The following is a 9,660-nucleotide window of genomic DNA, read 5'->3' on the forward strand; positions in this document are numbered from 1 at the left end:
TTGCGGAAACGGAATCAAAGTCATGGCTAGAATCGGCTCTAGCCGCTTTAGATGATCGAAACATATCTTTTTCTTGGTGCCACTCATGCGAGTGGGAGGCTGTGTTATCAATAATTTTGTAAGCTTCAGTTGCGGTTTTCTTCATAATGGATCCACCGGCTGTTATGTCGATGTCTTTTCGTGTAGCAACGTTGACACCTTGGTAGAATATTTGTACTATTTGGTAAGTGTCTAAACCGTGTTGAGGACATCCTCTCAACATCCTTCCGAATCTTGTCCACGCCTCATATAATGTTTCATTTGGCTTTTGTGTGAACGTAACAATTTCTCCTTGAAGTCTCACGGCTTTAGATGCCGGAAAGAATCTTTGAAGAAATTTTTCAACTAAGACATCCCATGTGTCAATCGCCCCTTCAGGTAACGATTCTAACCAATCTTTGGCTTCTCCCTTTAAAGTCCAGGGAAACAACATGAGATAAATCTGTTCATCCTCCACTTCTCTGATTTTAAATAGAGTACAGATCCTATTAAAGGTTCGAAGATGTTCGTTTGGATCTTCTTTTGCCGTACCACCGAATTGGCATTGATTAGTTACCATGTGTAGGATTTGTCCTTTGATTTCATAATCTGGAGCATTAACTTCTGGCTTAATAATGGCGTGACCTTGGCCCGTGCGTGTAGCTCTCATTCGGTCTTCCATACTTAGAGGTTCCGCTACTTCCATAATTGAATTTTTTGAATTCGAATCACTAGAAGATTCTGATTTAAACGTTTGTAGCTCAGGAGGAATGACTAGTGGTTCAGGATCTTGGAATTGTCCTTGAATATCCTCCGGGTTCTTAGTTGTGAAGTCGGGTTCAAAAGATGGATTATCGAAAATTTGAATTGGAGTACTTGGTCGACTAGATGACGATTCTAAAGAAAAATCAACGGCGACAATATTTGCTAGATGTCTTGATCGAGTTACAGGTGGTGAACGTATGACCGGCGGCGAACGTCTTGCTCGGTGCATTCACTGAATATCCTATTAGTTTTTAAAAAGGAAAGAAAAATTATAATAAGTTATCCAATTAATAGACTTTTCTGATTTTGCCCACGTTTCGAATAGCCAAAAGATGCAGCAGAGGGGCAGGATTCGTTTGGTCTCAATATAATTGAGTACTGTTTGGCTCCAATAACCCGGTCCACGTACAAATCCAACTATTACTACGAACCAGAAAATTTTGATGTCTATCAATTTAACCACTTAAAATAAATTTTCGTAATTTTAAGAAATTTAGAGAAGAAGTAGAAAAAATTCTAAGTCCTAAAAACTAGAATGGCGAGAAATAAGAGAAAAAAAGATTGCGCGTCGAAAAGTGTCGAAAAATAAAAAGGTCGAAAAATAGGCGTCGAAAAATAAAAATAAGAAAGTAGTGCGAAATACGGCGTCGTAAAATTCTAAAGCACCTAAAACTCAGTCTAAGGAATAAGCACTTAAGGGATTTTACGGCAAAGCCTAAAAATTCTAGAAGTAAAAATAACTATGGCAAAACTAAACTTAATACTAAAAGTTGCGAATATAGTCTAAAAATCTAAAGGTAATAAAACTAAAAAAAAAAAATTTTATAGACAAAATCTTAAAAATATATTTTTTTTATAATTTTTTTTTTTTTTTACGTTTTTTTTTTTTTTTTTTTTTTACGTTTTTGTTTTTGTTTTTTTTTTTTTACGTTTTTTTTTTTTTTTTTTTTTTTTTTTTTTTTGCAAATATAAATTAAAAATATAGCGTTTTAGTGTTCCCCGGCAGCGGCGCCAAAAACTTGATAATGTAGCGTGAGGGTACGAAATAGTATTATTTTTAATACAAAATACTACAAAATATGACACAAGTTTTATTAATTTACGGATGGGATATACCTAAACCTTGCTACAACACTATAGGCAGTGTACCTAATCGTAGAGTAGTGTAGTTTTTAGTAAGTCCGGTTCGTTCCACAGGGAGCTGGTGATACTTACTATATTTTTAACTATATTTATACAAAATATATATAATTATATAAGTAGTAATATTATTAAAAAAAGGGGGTTTTACCGTTTAATGACCGGTTTGTCGATTCTATATTTTAAGCGTAAAGATAAATGACGATAATTAAAGTGCGTAAAATAATGACAATAAATAAAATGACAGTAAATAAAATTGCGAGTAATAAAATGACAGTAAATAAAGATACGATGAGAAATATAATAAAAGAATTATGCTTATTTAAACTTCCGTAATCATGATGTTTGACGTGTTGATTTTAATTTATTACCATGGGTTAATTGTCCTTTGTCCTGGTTTATTTGATACGTCTATCTGGTTTTTGTCCATAATAGTCCATCGGTCATAAATATAAAGTGCGAGTATCCTCGTCAAATTACCCTTATACCCGAAGTCAAATATTCCAACTGATTAAGGATTTAAACTGTGACGCAGTTATCACTTCTGTCAACAATTACACCAGTTATCACTGTATGTAATCCACCCCTGTTTTAATTAGTTTATGAATATTAATTCATCCACTTGATCAGAATGAATAATCAATTACCCAACCCAATTGATTAATTAAATGATTATAACAGATTTCATATGAACATCACTAAATAGGACAACCATAATCATTATTAATTATTAGGTTAATTAATTTGAAGATAGGTTCGACAGACTCCAATGAGTTGTCACTCAATTAGACAATACCCCCCATCTATTAATAGTCAATAGTTCAATTTCCACAAGTGTCGGTCTTTTGCCCAAACCTTAATTATAGTACAAAGCCCAATTACCCAATTTTAGTAATTAGCCCATCATCATGATTACTTCGTTTTAAATAAGCATAATAATAACTTAGCTACGAGACATTAATGTAAAAAGGTTGAACATAACTTACAATGATTAAAAATAGCGTAGCGTTACACGGACAGAATTTCGACTTACACACTCAAACGATCTCTATCATAAATCTTATTATTATCATAATTTAAAATTAAAATTAAGATTATTGTTATATCTTATTAAGTTAACATTATGATAGAGATATAGAATATAGATATTGATAATTGATATAGATATTTGATCGGATAAAAAAAAGGATAGAAAAGTTCTCTTCAAATTTATCGTAAATCATCGCTTTTATAGCGAAATTAGAATTGAAATTTTCATTTACGACCCCTGAACTATGCTCAATTAACAACTTTTTATTATTTAATATTATTCTTATTATGAATTATTTAAATATTATATTTTATTCTTGTGCATAGTTGACTCGTAATTTTTACACCGTTGCGTCGAGCGCTGAAAGTTGGTTCATGCCTCGGTTCCGGATTTTCGAACGCCCTTTCGTACAATTTTATATCGTGTACTTTGCGTTTTGTAACTTGTACTCTTGTCATTTTTAGACGTTCTTCATCAATAATTTGAACCTTTTTGATTGTATCTTGTACTTTTGAGCTTTTTGGACCTTTGCGTCTTCAAATCTTCGTTTTCGCCTTTTGTCTTCGCACTTATTTAAAATAAACGAATATTACTCGAAAATGGAACAATTGCAACTAAAATCTTGTCTTTCTTGGGGGATTTTGCTATGAAATATATGTTCCTTTTTAGCCTTATCAATAATCAAAGTAGGAGACTTTGTTCCACAAGCTAGTTCAAGACTAGTGAAGTCAATATTTCAAAACAATGAGGTTTTGAAACAAATTGATGCAATTTCACTACTTCATGGAATTCTTCCTAGTGAAGAAAGATTAAAGATAATTTCATGTGAAAGTGAAAAGGAATGTTGGGATTCACTATGTTCTCAAGAAGGAGAAAACTCTAGGAGTTTAAAGAGTAAAGAACTAGGGAAGGATTTGGAGAAGCTTGGTTATTCTCAAACAAATGGTTTGAATGGAAATGAAGACTTTTGACTCATGAGTTCTTGGGATAATCTAAATCAAGATGGCCAAAGTGAAGAAGAGGTTGAATCTCCTTTCAAAGAAGAAGATGTCTCAAGCATGGATTGCAAAGAGGTACATGTATTCTATCCTTCTAATTATGAAGAATTGTTAGATGATTACAAGACTATTAAATTTGTGTATGATAGTAGTCGTGACAAAGTAAAACTTTTAGAGAAAGAATTATACAATGTTAGACAACTTAACAAAACCTTAATTGATGAAAACAATGCTTTGAAAAGAAAATTTGAAAGAATGATTATTTGTCATTCATAAAGAGGTAAACGTGAAATGAATACGTGTCGCGACTCTAGCAAACACAAGTCATGTAATCAAAGTCCATTGTCAATTATTAGAAGAATTGAGAACATGGGGAAAATGGATCAAGCTAACAATTCAATGGTAGAGATATGTCAAGGATTGGGTAATCTTAAAATCAATCAAAACCAATGATCAAAAATGCTAATGAGAATAATCTTCTCAAAAAGACTTTGTATTAATGAAAGGTTTTTCTTACAAATGCAAAATTGTTTTTGAAAAATGATTTTAAAAGATTAGTGAAGGAAGCTTACTTGCATTAGGATTGTGTGTTTATGTGAAACTATGTATTGCATGCTAAATATAAGATTGATGCGTTTTGTGTATACTATGTGCATGATTGAGTATATATATATATATATATATATATATATATATATATACACACACACACACACACACACACACAAATATAGTATATTACGTGCCATTGATGATTAAACATCGGGAGGATGTAATCATTCAATGTTAGGAAAGGAAAACTTGTCCTCAAGTATTCAATAGAACCTAAGAATCGTCAAAACGCGCTCAAATAAAGAAGAAGTGAAGTAATAGGTGATCAGAAGGATCCACGGCAGCATCATGGCTGACCGTATACCCGACCGCAGATTCCTGTCCTGTACGTGTGAAAATTCCTGCACGGCTAACACCACGGTCGACCGTGCTTCGACCGTGCGTGGTCTGATTCTGTTTTAAATGTGACGACCCGGAAATTTCTGACCAAATTTAAACTTAATCTTTATATAATTTCGACATGATAAGCAAAGCCTGTAATGTTAAGTCTCAAAAAGTTTTGGAACTATATTCGCGTAATCAATTTCCCTTCGACAATTCCCAACGATTCACGAACAATTGTTTGTAAAATATATATATATATATATATATATATATATATATATATATATATATATATATATATATATATATATATATATTATATATATATATATATATATATTCAAATAAATATAATTTATGTAATACATAATTAATAAAATGTAAGGTTAATATACCAAATCTTATTACAAGTTAAAATATAATTGTTATATTACTTTCATTAATATCAATATCTGTATTACTAACATAATATATATTATATAAAAATTAAAACATATAACTTGTTATTACTAGTATTATTATTAGATACTATCATTATTATTATAGATTATGATTATTTATTATTATAGCCTTTAATAATAATATTCTTATTAAAACTATTAATATTACTATAGGCATTATTAATAGGAAATAATATAATTTCTTATTTTTTTTATCATTTATAATATTAGAATCCTATTATTATTATTATTATTATTATTATTATTATTATTATTATTATTATTATTATTATTATTATTATTATTATTATTATTATTATTATTATTATTTATATTAATATATTTATTATAATATCTATTAAGTACAATTTAAAAGCAGAAAAATTTCAAAGTTTGTTATAACTCGCTATCTGATCGATTCCATTTGTCTGATGGAGTAATTCGTCGATTCCTTTACCAGTACAAATCAATTCTATTTAAAATCACAATCAATTTTAATTAATTTTTCTTCTGCCTGAATATTGTTACCAGTCAGTTTCATAAATCAAATAGGATCAATCTCAACGGCTACAACAAATATTCCATCATGATATATATTTTCATATACTGCAATTCGTAAAAAGGAAATCAAAATAAAACACAGAATATAAACTCTTGTCCACCATGAAACCACCAACCCATAAACCACCACCGATCACCACACAAACCTGCTGCAAGAACCAAGAACAACCTCATCACCTTTATGTAATCTCTAACCCGATCATCAAACCCTACCCCGTCACTCTCTCTCTCTCTATCCCATCATCTCTCTCTCTCCTAAAGCCATCGTGAACCACCTTTCAAACACCCATTTTCCTTTCTGACTGCTGTAACAACTGAAAACCATCACCTTGAATCACCTAGGATCACCACCTCTCTACCATTGTGGTAACCCATCACCATCTCTTCTTTAACCGTTACCCGAATCAACCACCATTATCAACCCCTATGTTTTCTGTATCTTTCGAACCCAGAACCAAAAATCATCACCAAACTTCCATGATTTCTAGCTCGTTTCTTTCTATTTATAACCAACACTTCACCTCCATAAACCCGCTACCACCACTCTCATTTTCTTTCCCTCTATCTACCTCACTATCTTATTTTTGTTCAGAAACTATCACCCACCATCACCATTCTTTCAGTGAGCTACTATAAACAAGGCTGCAGCACAAGTGTGATATCAACCAACGGCTGAACTGCGACTTTTGTTTCTGAAAATTGATCAACGGTCACCTTTTAAAATTCCTTATAAACTGCTGAAAATATCGAACCACTTCATATATATATTAAAGTTTAGGACGACACACGTTAGTGGATGGGGCACACTTGCTAAATAAGTTAAAGGAACAATATGTATTGCTGTAACCACTCAATTCCTTTTTATAAAAAGTTGATGCTACGTGGTGTTATAAAACTAAAAGTAGGCACCGATATTCTATCAATTAAAGTAGTGGGTTACGGCAAGTGGGGAAATACTTTTCTGGTCCCGTCAACTAGCACGATGTACACATATTAATGGTATCACTTTATTAAGGTTAATAAAGATCATAATGAGGATAATGTATCTATGATTTTCGCTGGATGTGTTACTTTGAAATCAGGCCGTGGGCCTTTATTTCCTTTTATCTTGGGTCAATTAAATTCATTCTTTTTAGATCACAACAAAAATTTGGGCTTCATAATTTTGATATGCAAACGTTTTGAGCTCGAATGGTGATCTTGTTACTGATAAAACGCTAGCGATGATGGTAATAATACATGTTAAGTTGATGATCATAATAAATTGTGACGTGATTAAATGTTGTTAAGAAAATAAATGGTGACCGTGGCGATTATGTGCATAAAGACGATGATGATTACGATTTGTTATTGATGGCGATAAGAAATTTGATGATGATGATGTACGATGGGTATAGTGATGGTGATTGGTAAAAGAAAATGATACATGATGTTATGATGATTCGTGGTTACGATGATGATATTGTGTAATGAAGCTATACGGGTCAATACATATTAATTAGATTATTGAATGGGTTAAAACTAGAGCTAGCAAATGGTCCATTGTTATGGGAGTGTGTTAGGGGAACGAGGGGTCGCGGGTTCGAGCCCGAGCTGCGACATTATTTTTTTGAAGCTATTTATTTAAGGTAGTATACTTATGATTCCTATTATTTTTATTATAATTATTATTAACATAAGTATTATTATTACTAATATCAATATTATTATCATTATCATTATTATTTTTACTACTAATATCACTATTATTATTATTATTATTATTATTATTATTATTATTATTATTATTATTATTATTATTATTATTATTATTATTATTATTATTATTATTATTATTATTAACATTACTAACTATAACGTTAGTTTTAAATGCATTTTGTATATATATAGTATAACTATATTTTTATGATCTTAAACTAAAAGAATAGACATTATAAGTTAGATACAAACATTAGATATATAGAAGTATATATATAATAAGTATACTACTTTTACTAATAAACTACTTTTGTTCATTTACGTTTTAATATAACTCGAAATTATTAAAAATTCTATCATAATAAAAATTATGAGTATTTAAAAATATTAATACTAAGTATTTATTCAAAATATATTAATAAAGTATATAATATTTTATTATGATAATTTAATAAAATATATAAAATAAAAATATTTAAGTAATTATTAATATTAAAATTAATATCACAAGTATATTACTAATATCAAAATATATATTTATTTGAATATTATTAAAAGTATTAATATACATACATGATATAGGTTCGTGAATCCGAGGCCAACCCTATACTTGTTCATTGTCGTCATATGTATTTTTACTACAAAATACAGTATGGTAAAATACAGTATGGTGAGTTCATTTGATTCCCTTTTACTCTTTACATTTTTGGGAATGAGAATACATGCGCTACTTTTCAACTGCTTTATTAAATGCTTTTGAAATACATTTTGAACTGCGAATACATGAAATGATTTTTATAAATGTTTGACGAGATAGACACAAGCAAAACATTCTTCGAATGAATTATGTGGACGTGATAATTGCCACCATTGAATTATGTGGACGTGATAATTGCCACAATTGATATGAATATTTTTCCTCTGATTATTATTGCTTGGTAACTGATAGTACTCCAAATGAATATATATTTAGTATCAATATCATTCCAATATGTAAAGTTTTCAGTTGCAATTGTTCTATTTACAAGTGATATTCGTTTAAATAATAAAAGGTGAAGACAAAAGGCAGATTCGACGAATTGAAGACGCAAACGGCCAAAAAGCTCAAAAGTACAAAGTACAATCCAAGAGGTTCAATTTATTGATGAGAAACGTCTAAAAATTACAAGAGTACAAGTTACAAAACGCAAAGTACACGATATAAAATAATACGCAAGGACGTTCGAAAATCCGGAACCGGGACATGAGTCTACTCTCAACGCGCGACGCAACGTTACAAAAATTACAAGTCAATGTCACTAGAACAATAATTGATATTGAAAATGACTTAGTGATTAATTAAGGCTAAATGAGGAATAATGCTCTCAAGTGTAACTAGTAAAGACTTGTAATCCTAAAATACACTTAGATACATTTAGGATGGTCACCAAGTCCCAACTAGAGATTGCTTTTACCTTGTGCATGTGTTGAACATTAATGTGTGCTTACACATTAATCATGCAATATGTTATATTGCAAGTAACTTGCTAAAAGCTTAAATTACAAGTTGTGCAAATATCTATATGATTGATCTTATAGTAACTATCTCTTGCTATATGTGAGTATTACTTGCTACTTGCTAATATGTCTAATACTCATAAATTTATCAACTTTATTAACATGCTTGCTATGTGCTTACTAATTAGGATTCAAGTAACTAGTCTACTCCAATAAATTAAGTGTAAATTGGTTCACAATGAAATTATGATCAATTGTTTACTTGGTTTTGTCTAAGTAACAAATTGTGATTGCTTGTTCAAGTATGACTTAACTTTGATGTCTCTATATACTTAATGATCATCTTAGAAAGACATCATTCAATTAATCTACCTAAGCTTAAAACAAACATGACTTGTGATTAATTGAAACTAGGAAGTTAATGACATATTGACTAGTCTTTAGAATTGAACCAAATGCATTAAAGTGACTAACTAAGTCTTGACCAATCTGAGATTTCCTAAAATATCAATCAAGATACTTCTCCAAGAATGTTGGGTTTACCACTAATGGAGTGTTGTGTCACTTTCATACAATA

General features: G+C 30.3%; 1 non-coding gene across 1 annotated transcript; it reads left to right on the forward strand.

The window, feature by feature from the left end:
* Positions 1 to 233: 233 nt before the first annotated feature.
* On the forward strand, positions 234 to 340 carry LOC139865152 (small nucleolar RNA R71). The gene has a single exon (XR_011764676.1). It is a non-coding gene; the product is annotated as a small nucleolar RNA R71 (small nucleolar RNA).
* The last annotated feature ends 9,320 nt before the right edge of the window (positions 341 to 9,660 follow it).

The sequence above is a fragment of the Rutidosis leptorrhynchoides genome, chromosome 8 (assembly GCF_046630445.1).
Source record: "Rutidosis leptorrhynchoides isolate AG116_Rl617_1_P2 chromosome 8, CSIRO_AGI_Rlap_v1, whole genome shotgun sequence".
NCBI classification, from domain to species: Eukaryota; Viridiplantae; Streptophyta; class Magnoliopsida; order Asterales; family Asteraceae; genus Rutidosis; species Rutidosis leptorrhynchoides.